Source organism: Hippopotamus amphibius, chromosome 5, assembly GCF_030028045.1.
Source record: "Hippopotamus amphibius kiboko isolate mHipAmp2 chromosome 5, mHipAmp2.hap2, whole genome shotgun sequence".
In the NCBI taxonomy this organism is placed as follows: domain Eukaryota; kingdom Metazoa; phylum Chordata; class Mammalia; order Artiodactyla; family Hippopotamidae; genus Hippopotamus; species Hippopotamus amphibius.
The window spans coordinates 62,426,626-62,445,862 of NC_080190.1; the positions used below are offsets into that span (position 1 = coordinate 62,426,626).

General features: G+C 34.0%; 1 protein-coding gene across 9 annotated transcripts in view; it reads right to left on the bottom strand.

Moving 5' to 3' along the window:
* The window catches only part of ADK (adenosine kinase), a 508,591-nt gene that overhangs the window by 350,345 nt on the left and 139,009 nt on the right, over positions 1 to 19,237 (bottom strand). The window lies entirely within an intron of this gene.

The following is a 19,237-nucleotide window of genomic DNA, read 5'->3' on the forward strand; positions in this document are numbered from 1 at the left end:
CCTCAGTCATTAAAAAATATAAAAACCATTCTTAGCTTACAGACCACACAAAAAAAGGTGATGGGACAGATTTGGCCCACAGGCTTTACCAATCCCTGCTTTAGAGAAATCACTTATTCACTTGGGCTCAGTTCACTCTTCTGTAATACGAAAATAAAAATAATGACTGTTCTATCTATCTAACACAGGGGGCTAAATATGTGACCAGGTTCTGAAACTGTAAAACAAATGCGTGTCTGAGTGTCAACTAATTCTATTTTGCATTCACAAAATATTGACTGTACAACATTCAATGTATCATGCCAGGCAGTGTAGAGCACATAATGAGCACACAGCGTGGTCCACATCCTCTATTTTCAATGAGTTTACAATATAAGTGAGAAAATACAACATAACTAAAAGAAATACCGAATAGCCTGTGTTAAATACCAGATGAAGTCAATTCAATTCCATAAACATAAAACAAACACTTAGCATTTACTTTGCACAAGATACACTGTTAGGCATTTCAGAAATTCACTATGCACACACAAAACACAAACACTTCACCCACAAACTCTTTTAACAAGACGCATTTTTCAGCAACCAATCTTTCCTAGAGCTTGTTCCATAATAACCAGCACCTACAGTCTACCTCTTTTCAGTGGTTTCACAGCTTTCCATTGCATAGCTACAACCTAATCTCTAGAGTAAACATATAGCTATCTTCTAGGTTTTGCTTGCTTGTTTGTAATACGGAGATAAACATCCTTATGCATACATAAAGTTCACAGATCAAAGTGCATTTAAAATTTTGATAAATAATATAAATTGTTCCTTCAAACAGACTGTGGCAATTTATATCCCCACCATATTATGCAAGTGCCTATTCTCTATATCCTTGCCAATATATTATGTAGGAATTATCACAACAGGTTTATTCTGAATTCCTCTTATGAGGGAGGATGAACATCCTTTCATATGTTTAAGTGTCATTGATATTAACTTTTCTATCCATCATCTGTTCATAGACATTGCTCATTATTAATATGTCATTGTTGTTCTTTTCATATTGACTTCTAGAAGCTCTTTACATAGTAAATAAGTAGGACTTGGAATCTGATTTAATTGGCAACTACTTTGATCAGTTTGTAAATTGTCTTCTGACTTTATGCAAACTTTTTCCCATGTATTTAAAAAAAATCTACTTTTTTATGGTCAAGTGTCCATTTCGGATTAAAAAAAAGAACTGCAAACTAAAACCAAAGAAAGTAGAAAAAAGAAAATAACAGAGCTGAATAAGTAGAAATAGAAAACAAGCATGTTCCGTAGGGGAACAATAAAGCCAAAGGTGGTCCTTTGAAAAGGTTTATAAAATTGATAAACCCTTAGAAGTAACAAATAACCATTAGCAGAAATACAAAAGGGTACATCCCCACAGATTATATACAAATTAAGAGATCACAGGAAGGTATTACAAACAAGGGTATACCAACAATTTTTAACATTTAGACAAAATGTACTAATACTTATAAATACAAATCTTACTAAAGGTAGTATAAGAATAAAAAAAAAAAGTATAAAAAGTCCTTTATTTTTAATGGAATAGTCCCACAAAGAAAACTCCAGGTCGAGATAGCATTTTCACTAAATTCTACAGAACATTTAAGAATGAAATAACAGTGACCACAGTCAAAAACAGAGTAAAAAAAGAGAACACCAAAAGGATATCCACATTAAACTGAAGAACATTTATTCACAAAAAGATACCTTTAAAAGAGTGAAAAAGCAAGTCTTAAAGTCACAGAAGGCATTTGCCAACCAAAAGGGGCCATAACCTGAATATACAGAAAATTCCTATGAATCAATCAAATATTATTAAACACCCAATGGAAAACTGGGGAAAAGAACTTAAACATGCAATTCACAAACAAATATATACAAACAATAAATAAACAAATAAGAAAATGCTTAACTTCATTAGTGACCATGGTCAAGGAAATACAATTAAAACTGCGTGAGATACCAATATGCACCCAACAGCATGGCTAAAACAATAGTTTTAAATATAGAAAATACCAGTGTAAAAATTAGAATTCTCAGTCCTGCTGACAGGAACACAACTTTGGAAATCTTTTTGGCAGTATCTAGTAAAATTTAAGACAAGCATACTCAGTGACCCAGTATTTCCAGCGCTACATATGATTCCTACAGTAATGTGCGCAGATGAACACCAAAAGATACCTACAAGAATGCTGTTCATCACTAGCATTATTTGTAACAGAGCCAAAATAAAAACAAAGCAAATATCCATACAAAGTAAACTGAAATGGATTTATAAGTGGAACAGGACACAGGAAAGACAATGAGTAAAGCACTACTACCAGAAATGATGTGGATAAATCACGTGAAGATGAGCCAGAGAAGCAAGAGACAAAAAACAAACAAACAAACAAAAAACCCCAACAAAAAACACTTTATGATTCTATTTACTTAAAGTTCAAAAACAGCAAAGCTAATCTCTAGTATTATAAGTCAGGATAGTGGATACCTTTGCGGAAGAAAGTGGGGGGCCAGGGGTGGTTCTGGGCTGCTAGCCAAGTTCTGTTTCTAGAACTGGATGGCAGTTAAACTGTATGTTTACTCTGAAGTAATTCTTTTGGCTGTACACTTATGATTTGTATACTTTTCTATGTGTGTTATACTTCAATTCATAAAAAGTTAATAAAAAGAATGAATGTTGAGTTTTGCAAATACATTTTTAGCATCTATGAAAATAGTCATATAAAATTTCTCCAAAAACCTACGAATACGCTGCATTAGTTTGGTTCAATAAAAAGATTAAAACCACAGCAAATTAAACAGATGAATTTTAACATAAAGAGTTAACTATGATAAAAGAGTAACTATAAGATACAAGAAAGCTCCATATGGTACTTTAAGGCTGACTGAAGAATGCCCAAGGAAGGAAAAACATGTAAAGGACCAGACTTCATTTGAGAAGGTGTGGTTCCACCACCAGATTAACTGGTTCATTGGTTTTGCTGGTCTGGAGTTGATGAGCGAACAACAGTAATCTCTGGGAAGCAGCTGGGGAGAGCAAGGTAAATCATTTTCATAGATTCCTTAATTCTGAACGATCCTTTCATTTTAGAATAAACCCCACTTGCACTAGTCTCTTGATATGTAGTTGTGTTCTGTTTATGTTGCTGTTAATTTATCATTTACAGTTCTTTGTATTCAGAAAAGTATAAAAAATATATTTTTGTGTATCAATTCTATAATCCCCACCAAGTAAATGTTGTTTCTAATTATTTGTCAGTTGATATTTTTTGAGTTTTACAAAAGTACAGTCATTTCACTTGCAAATAACATTTCCTTTCTTTATCATTTCTATACCTTAGTTTAATCAGAGCATCATGATCTGACTTCTGTTTTCAAAAAGTCAACCTGTGTCCTGTGCTGAGAATATAACGAAGGTGGGAAGGGTGGAAAAAGAGAGACTAAGAGAGGCTATTATAATATTCCACGCAAAGAATGATGGTGGCACAAAGCAAAGGACAGATGACTGTAGTGGTGTCGATGGTTAAGAAGTGACTATATTATGGATCTATTTTAAAGGTGGTCCAGTAGGATTTGTGAAGCACTGCATATGCGCCATCACAAAAAGAGAAGAATCAAGAATAATGCTAAGGTATTTTAGCCCGAACAACCAGAAGGATAAAGCTGCCATGAAATGAAATGGAGGGGGGGGAGGTGGAAAGAAGGCTGCAGGCAGAGGAACAGGTTTTGAAGAAAGATCAGGAGTTCAGTTTTGGATATGTTGAGTTTAGGATATCAAAAATACAAGCATGTCCATTAAATAAATGCTGAAAAAAACAAACCAATGAAACAATCTCTCAAACACGACTGATTCTCCAATATTCCAAAATTGCTATGATTAAGAACAGAGTTATGCCATATGACACTCTACTTCACTGCAAAGAAATGATCCATGAAATCCACAAAAAAGGACAGAGACTTCACAGCAGGTGCCATCTTTCCATGGCAGAAACTGGCCTATATTTTGACTGCCATGTGCAGGGAGAACGAAAATGCAGGCTTTGCTAAGGCAGAATCAAAAGACCCAAATACCCCTCCAGTATATTCCATATGATCTTTGGAAATGAATAGAATGAGTAAAGGACTGGTATTCTTGGTATAGAAAACAACACGAGGCTCACAACAGTCTAGATAGATAGATAGATAGATAGATAGATAGATAGATGGATTCTTGATATAGCAGACAACACTAGGCTCACAATAGTCATGGATGGATGGATGGATGGATGGATGGATGGATGGATGGATGGATAGATACATGTTAAATAAATAAATTTGAGAAATGGGAAAAAAAAACTCACAATTCATGATGCTAATGATGTAGTCATTCTGTGCCCAAGGGAAGACTCAGAAAGTTTACTTTAAAGGAGACCATGTATTAAAATTCTGAACTCTAAGATCTTAAAACTTTTTGGTTTTTAATATGATATGCTTTTCTGTATCCCATGCTACCTCCTTTTATTCCTGCAAAAAAAGTCATAAGGAACAAAATACTGCACAGATGAGGAAACTAATGTATGCAAACATTGTGACATATATAACATAAAGGTAACCAAAATTAGAATCAGTATCTCTCACATCCTTGACTACTCTCTCAAAGAATTCCTAACATTGCAAAGCTGTCATATTAAAGCAAATATGAGGTAACAAAAAAAAACCTATAAAAATTTAGCACATTATCAAAAAAAAAAAAAAAAAACCTTAAAATCCATATGGGATGTCAAGGGACCCCAAATAGCCAAAACAATCTTGAAAAGAACAAAGATGGAGGACTCACATTTCCCTCCTACAAAGCTACAATAATCAAATAGTGTGAACTAGTATAAAGACAGACATAGACCAATGGAATACAATAAAGAATCCAGAAATAAACTCTTGCATATATGGTCAAATGATTTTTGACAAGGATGCCAAGACCATTTAATGAAGAAAGAACTGTCTTTTCAACAAATGGTGCTAGGAAAACTGGATATCTACATGCAACAGAATGAAGTTGGACATTTACCTAACACTATACATAAAATTAACTCAAAATGAATCAAAGACCTAAATTTAAGAGCTGACACTATGAACTCTTAGAAGAAAATAAAGGGCCAAAGCTTCATGACATTGGGTTTGGTAATGATTCCTTGGGTATGGCACCAAAAGAACAGGCAACAACAACAACAAATAGACAAATTAGACTTCATGAAAATTTAAAACTTTTCTGCATCAAAAGATAGTATCAACAGAGTAAAAAGATAAGCCACAGAATGGAAGGGAATATTTACAAATCATATATCTGATAAAGGATTAAGATCCAGAATTTACAGAGAACTCCTAAAATTCAACAAGAAAAAAATAAACAGCTTGATTCAAAAATGGGCAAAGGACCTGAATAAGTATTTAGAAAAAAAATTGCAAAATGGCCAATAAGCACAAAAAAATATATTCAATACCACTAATCATTAGATAAATGCAAGTCAAAATTACCATGATACTACCTCACACCTATTAGTATGGCTACTATCGAAAAACCAGAAAATAACATGTGTTTGACAAGAGCAGGGAGAAGCTGGAGTCCTTGTACACTTCTGGTGAGAATGTAAAATGGTACACCCACTGTGGAAAACAGTATAACAAATCCATAAAGAATTAAAAGTAGAATTACAATATGATTCAGCAATTCCACTTCTGGGTATATACCCAAAACAACTGATATCAAAGAGATACTTGTACATCCATATTCATAGCAGCATTATTTACAACAACTAAAATATGGAAGCAACTCAAAGATGAATGGATAAGCAAAATGTGGTATATAAGCACAATGGAATATTATTCAGGCTTAAAAATGAAGGAAATTCTGACACATACTAAAACATGGATGAATTTCAAGAATATTATGCTGAGTTAAATAAGACAGTCATAAAAAAGACATACACTGTATAATCCCATTTCTGTGAGGTACTCAGAGTAATCAAAACCATAGAGACAGAAAGTAGAATGGTGGTTGCCAGGGGCTGGGGAAAGGGAAAAAGAGGAGTTATCGTTTAATGGGCATAGAAATTCAGTTTTACAAGATGAAGAGTTATGAGACAGATGGTGGTAATGACTGAACAACATTATGACTATATTCAATACCACTGTACCCTCAAAAATGGTTAAGATGGCAAATTTTATATGTATTTTACCACAATTTTTTAAATGGGGAAAAATTAAGCACATATAATATAAAACTACTTTTCAAAAAATCAGTACTTCATTAATCACAATACTTTCCCCAATTACTGACAATTATTCAGATTTGACCACTGCAGTATATCCTGTATATCAAAGAATTTCAGAGCTAAGCTGGCTTCCCACTTGTCTGTGACTGGTAATAATCTATATAATGCTTTGCTTAAAACAAAACAAAACAAAACAAAACAAAAAAACCTTTCTTTTTGTTATATGTGACATTATTTTTTGTTTGTTTTTATCAGCTGAAGATAATAAGGAGCAATATGCTTCTCTATTCTTCAGCTTTTATCTTACATGTGGGCAATAAAACATATCACAACACATTTTCCATTTCAAGTTTGTTATTTGGCAGAAAATCACCCACAGCATTTAACTTATTATTATTATTTGCTACAAACTCTTCCTAAAAGCAAGAGGCCGCCCATTTTCTCCAGATGACTCATTAACTAAAGGCAAAGTGGAATGAAGTGTTCCAATTTGAAATACCAACAGCTAAATATAACCTCCTCTACAACATTAGAAAATTCAGTGTCTCTCCTTAGTCTATAAGAGCAGTCTTAAAGGGTCACCTTAACAAAACACATTTAGCACATCAGTTGTTCAGCAAGAAGAAAAACCTAGAATGATGTAGTTTTTTTTTTTAAAGCACTCAGCAAAATGGAGAAATTACAAAAAAAGAAGTGCATTTTTTTCTCATTCTTTAAGTAAAACATTTACCTCTTTCATAAAAGCATTTTAACACCTCAAAATATGAATACTGGTGTCACAAATACTAAAATTAATCACCTGGTCCCTAGTATAAATTGAAATGCATTTTCAGTCATTAAACAAATGAGACTCCAATCATGGTTATTTCATTTGAAATTACTCTTCTGAGGAAGAATAACGAAATACACCATAAATCTTAGAAAAATATTAAACCTAATTATTTTTTCTGGATATTTATCTTGCATATAAAATAAAAAACATAAAAACAGTATCTGAAATTACTAATCAACAGTACTCTTAGCTTTTCAAATAAGCAAGAAGGAAAGCTAGCAGAGCACCATAACACACACAGTAAGTCAAAGTAAAAAAAGAGAAGTCTGACAAACTGCATGAACATGATGCTCAGAGACAAAGGAAAGAGAACTGAAGAAAGAAAAATCTGACAGCTTTTGAGTCCGTAAATTTAGATATCCCTAGGGTCCAACCTGTATCCATGCTTTTCTGTGTATGCAGTGTTAGTGACTAAGTTGCTAAGTTCCTTTTTTAGACTAAGCTAGTGCTAGTTAAGTTTCCTGTCATGTGTAGCCAAGAATCCTAATAGAGTGTAAAAATATTACTTTAAGAAAGAGTAAAATACTAATTGTCCCTATATTTACAGAAATGCATCAATTTGCAGGTGTATAATAACATACATACATTCCATCTTCTCTCCTTTTTCCACAAAGGAGAACTTTATTTCCTTTATTTTATGGGTAGGGGAAAGGCTTTTTTTTTTTTTTTTAAGCATCAAAACAAGATTCACTACAGCAGACAACTTCAGAGCCAACTTTTTTGAAAAGTGCCAATGTAAGAAAATAAATTGATAGCAACTTTCCTGAAGTACTCATCTCTTTCAAAAAATGTAGTAACATTTTTTTCTTCGAGTTTTCTTGAGATATAATTAACAAACAGCACTGTATAAGTTTGTGTACAGCATAACGATTTGACTTACATACATGATGAAATGATTACCACAAGTTAGTGAATATCCATCATCTCCTAGAGATACAAAATAAAAAAAAATATTTTTCCTTCTGATGAAAACTCATAGGATTTACTCTCTTAACAACTTTCATATTTAAGATATAGCAGTATTAATTATATTAATCGTTATACATTATATCCCTAGTACTTATTTATCTTATAACTGGAAGTCTATACTTTTTGACTACCTTCATCTAATTTCTCCTTTCAACACCCTCCTTCCACCCGCACCTCCAGTAATCATAAACCTGATCTCTTTTTCTATGTTTTTTCGGGTTTTTTTTTAACAGTACAATTGACCTACGACACTGTGTTAGTTCCTGATACACAACACAGTGATTCAACATTGCTATACATTACAAAATGATCATCACAGTAAGTCCAGTTACCATCTTTCACAACACAAAGGTTTTATATTATTATTGGCTATATTCCCCATACTGTACATTTAATCCCCATGATTCATTTATTTGATAACTGGAAGTTTGTAGTATCATTTTTTAAAGAAAAATTAGTTGGAAGAGAATACAAAATGGTAACAGAAGTACTCTCTTATTGGTGGAATTACTGATGATCTTTAAATTTTTTGTTGTATTTTTATGTATTTTCCAAATTCTCAACAATCAGAAAGAAATGTTACTTTTAAAGTAAGAGTACATTTTATGTAATTTTAACCTTCATCATGGCTCAACAGACATCTTTACTTAGGCTTAATCTTCACATAGCTTTGACAAGTAAGTGTTTATTTAGTTCAACAAATATTTATCAAACACCTACAATGTGTAAAGCAGAGTGTCATAAAAAAGTGATATGTAGTTCATGAAGTCATAAGACTTTAGTAAATGTATATGTGCTGAGAAAGACGGGGGGCAGGGGGAGAGACTATGAGGCATATTTGAGTTGCAATAAAGTTTAATCCAAGCATTATGCCACAACATTATGGCTCAATTCAACAATGAAATATAAACTCATTCATTCTGATATTTTCATTTCCTACCTACTGACATAATTTTCACAGTATTCACCCTCCCCCAGTCACTTGCAATAGAAGCTTATAAAACATTAATTGCTTTCCATATAAATAATCTCAAATAATTTAAGGCCAACTAACTTCCACAGATAATAATAAAGAAAAGTGAAGTAAGAGCTGTTAGCCATTTTAGACCCTACTTTCTACTGTATTAGTTATCAAGGTTCCACTTGAGACGTATCTAAAGAGATAACTTTAACACAGCTCATCTTCACTGTAATATTTTAATAGTGTATAAATTTTGGCAAAAACAATGAGACTTCCAGGTAAATGCCTTTATAGTAAAGTTTTAAAAGTTTACTTCTTTTGGTCCTCCCCCCCCCCTTTTTTAACCACAATACTGACTTATATGATCTCTAGTAAAAGTTTGTCTTCAGTGCTGGGAAAAATGAAAACTGGAAGTTCATAAGCTGTTTAAACTCAAGAAGTTCAACTAGATGTGCAAGTCCTAGAACTTCCATTGTGTCCACCACCCCCCTACCCCCGCCAGGAACCACAGTATAACTGGGCCCTAAGTATTTAGTTAAGGCTTGATAAATGAAAGGGTCTCAATGGCCACAGTTGTCCAGATGTTTAAAGAACAGACTCCAATAAAAAACTGGGAGACAATTTAGGAAGCAGCTTACATAAATATTTATTCAGAACCTATTAATGCCTTAAGCATGTCTACATTACGTACTATATATTATTAATATGCTTTATCTCAGATTGACACAACCACTCTCCCACACTGAATATAACCTGAGAAATTATTCCTCTCATTCACTTTTTACACAAAGACTGTTGATACGAGCTCCCAAACAGCCTTTAAATTCCACCTCGTTCCCCTTCAATCTAACTGCCACATTTCAGAGCCTCCTTATTTCTTATCTGGGGTATTCCAACAGTCTAACATGTCTTTACGATTGCAGAAAGGCCTTCCTCTAACCCATTCTCCACATTGTTTAATCAATTAACTCCCCTATTTAAAATCATTCCCACCACTTACTAAAAACAAATCTAAACATTTTAGCAAGATATAGATATAGATATAGATAGATATCAGGGTGCATTTAACATCTTTTATCTACTGAACTCACTCTCAATTCTCCAACTCATGCACTATGCTTCAGCCATACTGAGGTGTTCCCATAAAATGCTTTCTCATGTCTCTGCATGTCTTTTGCAAAGGCTGTTCACAATATAACCATGCTACACACATACCTTCCTACCTATCAGTTTCTTTGTCTAACTTTAAAGACTCAGCTTAAGACATCATCTTCTCTGTGAAGCCAACGTTAACTGTTAATCTTCTAATCCTAAACTAAATATTCCCCCTTTATGCTCTCAGAGGCATCTTTTCAAGTATTTATCATAACATTTATCATTTGTTTTATTACTGAGAATTCACTGATACTCAGTTTGCTCATCTGTACAGCGACTAAACAATCTCTACACTGAAGGACTATTATAAAGACAAGGGCAGGAAGTACCTCGCACTTAATAAAAGTTCCATTAAATGACAGATGTACTGTGACATTAAGATTTTTCTCAAAGGCAAACACCTTAGCATTCATCTTCCTTACTCCAGCAGCTAATCGAGTACATGGCAAAAAAATAAGCGGCTAAACATCTGTAAAGCAAATTAAATCCATGTTTCAGGAACTTCCTGGTAGTCCAGTGGTTAGGACTCGGCACTTTCACTGCGGGGGCCAGGGTTCAATCCCTGGTTGGAAAAAAAAAAAAAAATCCACGTTTCAGAAAGACAACTCAAGCAGCACTACAGATGATGAAACTGAGGAAGTCCTGCAACAGACACTTTAGGACCTCAGAAATAAGAAAATCACTTTTAAGGTGTTTTCAAAACCAAATACACACCCCACAGAGACCTAGAGGATTTGGCATCTCAATTGAGAATTATTACTGAAGGGAGACTCTCTTAATTTAGGGAGGAAAGGATTAGATGCAGATCTAATCCCTTATGTATTGTTGGGAAAGAAAAAAGTGGAAAGCGAAAACCACTGGGGAAATAAAACCAGAGAGGAGAGGGCTACAGATCTTAATCCAAGAGATGATACGGGCAATAAACATGAAAGTAACAGAGAGGTGAGATCTGAGATCCGTTTCAGATGGTAATAAGAGCTGGTGAACAACCTGCTTAAGAAGGCTTAAGGAGTAGGATCAAAGATGGCTGAAAATGTCTAGTATGACAAAATAAGTTAATTGTGACAAAAAGTCAAAAAGCAAGGCACATAATTAAACTGACCCAGGTTTAGAAACTGACTTGGTCAAAGGGGAGAGAGAATTGAATATAATGGCGAGATGTAGTTGAAATAACTAACCATGCTACTCAGGCTAGATAAAGAGAATAAGGTGAAAACAGGAAGGAGCTAAAAAGGAAAATACAGATTTTTTTTATTGTTGTTAACACAGTTCTGGGCAGGGAGTAGGTTCAGAATGTGAAAAGAGGGTTGCTCAAGTGGAGTGAACATAAAGGTGGCTATAACAGAGGAGTTTAAGGAAGTGTGATGACTGGTACTGGAAATGTCATACACATGAGAACTAAGAAGACAGTAGAAAAGAGGATATTTGTAAACCAGTACCAAAGTTTTCAAAGAATGGAGTCTAAAGGGATGATACAAATCAGAACCCCAAAAGCTTCCCAACCACCTTTCCTAGTAAGATCTAGTGTTTGCCTTATTCACTTAAAGGAATTAACTAAAGCTTCTTTCTGCTTCCTCTAACGTATCACTGCCTTCTAGAAGAAGTCCCTATTTTCTGGTATTTTTTTCAACAGATACTTGACAGTTTGTCATAACCAGAAGAGTATATTCTACATCAGGTGACTTTCACATATGTAAAACAAAAATAATAGCAAAACAAAAAAAACAAAAAAAACACCTGATTTTACACTGAACAATGCTCATTTAATAACCTTATACTAGAAAATACCAACGAACAATTATTCACTCTACAGGTTTTATTAAGAGAATGACTTAAATGAAAACAAGAAAAAACTTCATATGTGTATTTGATACAACTGTGAACACTTCTGTAAAAATACATGTTTTCTAAGAAACTTCAGCTGTTCTTACCACCACACTATAATATCAATGGTTATTCTTATTACCACGTACAGCTTTAAAAGCAACAAAACAATTTCTTATTAAGGTGGTTAAATCCAACAAAGGAATAAAACTAAATCTTACCACCCTTAAAAGCTTAAGGAAATTATTACAATTTATGGCTATTCATAATATTTTAGTACATTTAAAATGATCCAACTACAGTGTCTTTTCATAAGTATGTTGGTATCACCATGCAATTTTAATCCATATGCTTAAATCTCTTTCACAGTTTACAGGAACAAAGGAGTTTTGATTCACAAACAATGCCTTGCAGTCAAATACACTCATGAGGTATTAATTTACAACTTCATCTGTGATCAGTTAAACTGCATGTGAAATCTTAAACATCCTTAAAAAGCTCACCACAAATAGTTCAATAAGAGATTTTTGGGTAACATTCCTTTAACAAAAAACATGTAAGATTAAATTTTATTGTAAAATAAAACCAAATGCCACTTGCTTTTAAGGATAAGTCACTAACAAAACAATCCTTTAAACTGTCACCTTTTGCATTCAAATATTAATTAAAAATATAATGCCGGTATCAAAAACATATGATCCCAAAGCTTTGGCAAGGCAAGTCTCTCTCTCTCTCTCTCTCACACACACACACACACACACACACAGGTTTCATGAAGAAAATGTACATATTTTAACAAATAATGTTTCTTTAATCAGTCCTAGGAGCCAGATTTATTAAAATGTCAGGTCAACCTGAATCACACCAAAACAAAAGAATAAAATTACCAGTTTTACCAAACAACTAAAATGTCAGAACCATACAAGTTATGGGCAAAGACAATAATAATAAATGAATGTGATATAAATTCTCAATTCAGCTTATTTTAGTGGGGGAAAAAACCCACTAACTTCTTAGAAACCTGCAGTTTTAAGCTTGAACATTAGAATGTTTATTTACTTAGGATTTTTTTTTAACTAACTACAAGTAATGGTTACTTTGATTATTTTTTAAGACAATTAGAGGAATTATCATCTCATATAAAAAGAACCAGAACAAGAGCAGCTCCAGGATTTATTAATTTATGACTTAACATCATCATCACTGGCCTAGGTTGTTTCTATGTTTTCTCTTGTGCCATCCTCAGTGTGATGACTTTTGTCCTTTAATGCAGGGGTCTAGGTCCTTGGCCTGTTAGGAACCGGCCGCACAGCAGGAGGTGAACGGCAGGCTGGGGGTGGGGGGGGACGAGGGAAATTTCACCTGCCCCTTCCCATCACTGGCATTATCACCTGAACTATCCCCCCCCCCCCCACCCCATCCATGGAAAAACTGCCTTCCATGAAACCTGTCCTTGGTGCCAAAAAGGTTGGGACTGCTGCTTTAATGGCCTAAGCTAGCTGCACTAGTTGCAAGTATCACTTTACCTAATGACCAAAGATCAGGAGAGAGACATTCTATTCTTATGTATTTTAAAAAAGAAAAAAAAAAAAAAAAAAAAAAAAAGGAAAGAAAAACTTTCCCAGTAAATTTCTTCAAGTGTTATTGGCCACTCATAACTAAATCAATCAAAAGGAATGAAATAACAATGACTGGCTTATACTGATTCAGATTCAGCCCCTGAAGGTAAAGAAGAACCTAACTTCCTGTACAGTACATAGGCATCTGATAATTGATAGAAATTAAAGTATCCAATCAACTGTAAAAAAGTGAAGCATCAAATTAACACTTCTTTCATACATTACATATAATATACAATAGTCATTATTTCCTTTACATACTTCAAATGAACATTATATATAACAATGTGGAAAACCCTCTTTGTAACTCTTAAAATCTCAATTCTGATTAATTAAAATCTCACTAGAAAACTATATAATGCAAAAAATTTCCAAGTTAGGAGAGACAAAATAAAAGCAATTCAAAATATGTGTCATACTTTCAGGAAAAAAAACAAGGAACTGAATACTTGTATATACTTCTGATTCCTCCTGAACCCCACTAAAACTACTCTCAAAGACAAAAATTACAGAAAAGGAAACAATTGTGACAAAAATTTGGACCCTAGAAAACAGAGTGGGGAGTAGCGATCAATTCAATAGACCCAAGGAAGTTAAATCAAACAGCAGTGGAGAAAAGCAGAAGGAAATTGGGAGTAATCAAATTTACAATGCCATACTCCCAAAAGGCACCACACTAGGTAGCATTGGGAATCTCTAGGAATGGGAGTAAAGGTAGGGCATAACAGTTTGCTTAAGATCTCTCTCTGTACTCTGTCAGGGCAAATACCCCTCTTTCTCAGCCATGCAGAAGGCTAGAGGTACATTTTCTAAAAAAGATAAATGGGTGCCAGAAACATATTGAAAACATGAGGATTAACCGAAAGTTGATACACTAGACTTTTCTTCTCCAATTTTCTTCTCCTTGGCTCCAGAAAGCAGGAAGTTGGAAAAGGAACCTTCCTATAATGGACCTAGTCTAAGAAATGATCTAATGACATCAACATGGAATTCTGCTACAAAATAGCACAGAAGATCATTTAACAGTGACCAACTCCTACCCATGAATAGTTACCGTCTTTCATTTTCCTACTCTTTTTCCTACTCTTAAAAATAAGCAAAGAGGTAATGTAAGACATCTGAAACTCTCACTGTGAGACAGAAGCCAAAACAAACAAAAAATTTAAATGACAATTTGGAGGAATGGGAGACACTCATTAGGAAAACACCTTGATAAGTAACCTGTCATTAAAATCCTCAGAGAGATAAGATACTGCACATCTATGAGATGAGAACAGGCAATACTAAAAAAAGAAAAAAGAAAAAAAAAATCAGAAAAAAAAGAACACTTTGAAATTAAAAACATGACAGTAAAAATCAAAAATTTCTCAAAAAGTAAAATAAAATTAGAAGAGAAAATTTAAAGGACCAATCTAAGATGTCCAATATCCAAATAACTGGAGTCTCCACCCAAAAAGAGAATACAAAAAATGGAAAGAAATCATATAAATGATTCAAGAACATTTTTTAGAACTCCAGGACACGATCCATATCAAAAGAATCCACCACCAACGTGTCCAGCAAAATGGATGAAAAGAGACTCATACAAAGACATTATCAGGACAAAGAGCCTAAAGGCTTTTCGTAGGAAAAAAAAACAACCAAGTGTTTTGAACAAAGGATAAAGAATTGGAATGGCATCAGATTTCATCACAGCAACTCTGAAAGGTAGAAGATAATGGAGCACTGCCTTGAAAATACAAAGGCAATTTTGGCAAAAAAACACACTACTGAGATTTAGAATAGCTTTGCACCAAAAATGTCTGCTTCAAGTAAGCTGGAGTAAGAGCACTCAAATCTCAGCAACTCTAACTATTTCAGTTCTATACAGAGAACAAGAAAAGTGGAGCTGAGGTTTAATTCGGAATGCTCCCAAGTCTGTTACAAACTTCTGACTAGAACTTCTAGTGTTCATGGAACACTCTCTTCCTCCTACTGGAAATCATACAACATCAAGGATAACGAAAATAGCACCTTATTTTCAGTAAAAGTGGGAAACAAATATAGTCAGTAGGTACAGTAAATTAATAAGAAAAAGATGGAGCAATCAGTGATGGTATGGAACAACTATAAATACACACTGTAAGCTGTCAAAAGCAGCTGCCATGCAATAGGAAGAATAGCACAAAGTATCGCAAGATGGTTCACTGGTGGAAATTCACTGCAATGAGTTTTTGAAAATATACTTTTTGAAAGTGGGAAGAATACCATGAAATACATAACATACCACTAATATGCGAAGTTAGAAATAAAACAAGAGAGTCTATTATCGCCATTTACCATCTTACTGGAATACTAGCCAACACAATTAAACAAAATGAAGGAAATTAGAGGTATAAATATTGGGATATACTAGGATATGTTACTGCACAGTTTAAAACATTGCAGAACTAAAAAAAAATTTTTTTAATTAATAGAAAACTTACGAACAAGAGAATTTGGTAAGGGACACAGGTTAAAAAATTAATACATATAAAAGTCAGTAACTTTCACTTATACAAACCAAAGCCAGTTTTAAAAGATCTTGATTCACAACAACAATAAAAAAGATAAAGTAAACTTTAAAAATTTATAATACCTATAAGAAAATAAATTTAAAACACTCCTGAAGGTATTAACATAAGACCTGAAGTACATAGCAAGCTCTTGCTTAGGAATACGCAATGTTAAGATGTCAATTTACATTCAGTTAATTTCTAAATTTAACATAATAACCATATCAAAAGCAACAGGTTTCAGGGTTTTTCTTTCTGTTTTTTGTGGGATAGCTGGTGCAGATGACACAACATAATCAAATGTTGAAAAAATAAGAAAATAAGGATAAAATGAGAAACTCTGAAAAACTAAAGCTAAGAGAAGGGAGTAGCACAATTAAGAATAAAGCTATTATACTTCAGTAATTAAACTGGCACATGAATAAAAAGCCATACCAATGGAACACAGTAGTAAGTCCAAAAGGAAAACAAAAGAAACATGGAAATTTAGATTGTAACATGGCTAAAGTGGTATCTCAAAATAACGAGGAAGAAATGGAGTAGTTAATAAGCAGTATGCAACAACTAAATGACCAGCTATGAAAAATAAAGTAGAATCCACATCCCATACTATGTATGAGGATAAATTATAAATGGATCAAATATTTAAGAGTAAAACACTGAATTTAGAAGTCTTAAAAGAAATAATAAAGTCAATTACATAACAATAAAAATGAAATTAGCAAAATAAAAAAACTAATTTACAGTCTTGTAAAAATCTCTATAACACTATTCTAACAAAGGGCTTATGGTTCCTAACATATAAAAAGCTCCCAGAAATCATTAAAAAGATCAACAATTCACCACAGAAGTAAGTATGGTGTAGAATACATGAACAAGCATTTCACAAAGAGAGAGAAGCAAATGGTTTTTAAATAAGATCCTCAACTTCACTCATTCTAAAAAACACACAAGCTAGAAGTGGTCTGAAACACTTTTTTATTGGTTAAATTGGGAAAAAAATCAGAAATTTCACAACTCTGTTGGTTTAACAATTCTCCAGGTTAAAGGCACTCAATTTTCTTTAAAAAAAGACAAGAAAAGAGAGAATAAAAAAAAGAGAGAGAAGACAAATTTAAAAAGTCACAATTATATGTTAAGGGAGAAAGATTTTAAGATAATGAAAAAATTCAACTAATGGCTATTATAAAAGATACATCAAAAGCATAAGGACATGTAATGTTCTAATGTGAAAGGAGAAAAAGGATAAACTGCGGCTTCCCTGGTAGCACAGTGGTTAAGAATCTGCCTGCCAATGCAGGGGACACAGGGTCGATCCCTGGTCCAGGAAGATCCCACTTGCCGTGGAGCAACTAAGCCCGTGCGCCATAACTACAGGGCCTGCACTCTAAAGTCCGTGAGCCACAACTAATGAGCTCACAGGCAGCAACTACTGAAGCCCACACATCTAGAGCCTATGCTCCACAACAAGAGAAGCCATCACAATGAGAAGCCTGTGCACCACAACAAAGTGTACCCCCGCTCACCACAACTAGAGAAAGCCCACACACATTAACAAAGACCCAACACAGCCAATAAATAAAAATAAAAATAAATAAATTTCAAAAAAACCAAAAAACACATTAAAAAAAGGAAAAAGGATATACTGGTCAAAAGTTAATGAAAAGCAATAAGTTTAACTGTAATTATTATCAGATAAACTTTAAAATAAAAGACATCAATTAGGATAGAAAGGGTCACTACATAATGATTTTTTAAAAGCTCAGCTTATAAGGACGGAGAGTAATTCCAAGCGTATATGCACCTAATAAAATGGTCAACGTATACTAAGCAAAACTAAAAGAATCTGAAAAAGAAATTTGCAAATCTAGCATCACGAAAGATTTCTACACACCTCTTTTCATTACTGATCAGTCCAAGATATAAACAAATAATATATATATATGAAATAACAAGACCATAAGTGGATCATATAATGACATATGGAATATATAGAATTTTCCATCCTACAATTAGAGAATGTACATCCTTATCAAGTACACATAAAACATTACAAACATATTTGTATACCAGGACATAAGACAAATTTCTGACAGCAAACATCCCATGTAACTTGTTCTCTACCCACAATTTGGAATTAAATCAAAAAACAGACTTAGGAGAAAAGTTGGCGGCGAAGTAGAGGGACATGGAATGCATCCCTCTCCACAGATGCATTGGGAATGCACCAAAAGATGCAATAATTCCCACAGAGAACCAACTGAACACCAGCAGACGACCTCGGACACCAGAAAGGACCGCAAGGATCCCGACATAACCGCGCCTGCAGCGGGCAGTGGAGAGACCCCCTATGGGCCACCTAAGGCACTCAGGGATAACAGGGACCCTCAGGCCCTTGGGTGGGTCTAGCTTAAAACCCCTTGGAATGCCGGCAGCAGGGAGGATGCCAAGAAAAATAAATAAATAAAACCGCCAAAGAGGCCCAACTCTGAGACTTTCTGTTTACACCGGAGTCACCAGGGTCCCTCTGCAACAGGCATCTCCAAGCCCAACTGAAACAACAGTGCGCCACTGCTCACTCACTCCCAGGGTAAGGAGCCACTACTGTACCCTCTCCCCCGCCACACACCAATGCTTACAAACAAACAATAAAGGAAGCTCTGCTGGTCACAGAATAATACAAAAAACCCAAGGCGAGTAGAAGGACACTTACAGCTGAGACTCTAAGGAAACAGAAATATTAGAATCAATTCTATTGAACTGGTCCATTCTGGGATCAGTTCTGGGTTTTTTTTCTCTTTTTTTTTTTTTCCTTTATTAATTACAATCTTAGTCCTAAGGGATCTACAAGTTTTATAACATATTTCTTGTAATTCTATTTTTTATTCTATTTTTATTTTTTTGCCTTTTTATATACTTCTATTTCTAGCTAACTTTTTGGTACTACAGACAATATATCTCTCCTATCTTCCTTTTATCTCTATCCTTTATACATTTCTATTCCTTTCATTTTCATATTTCCAGTCACACTATGCTCTTCTGTTCCCCTGTCT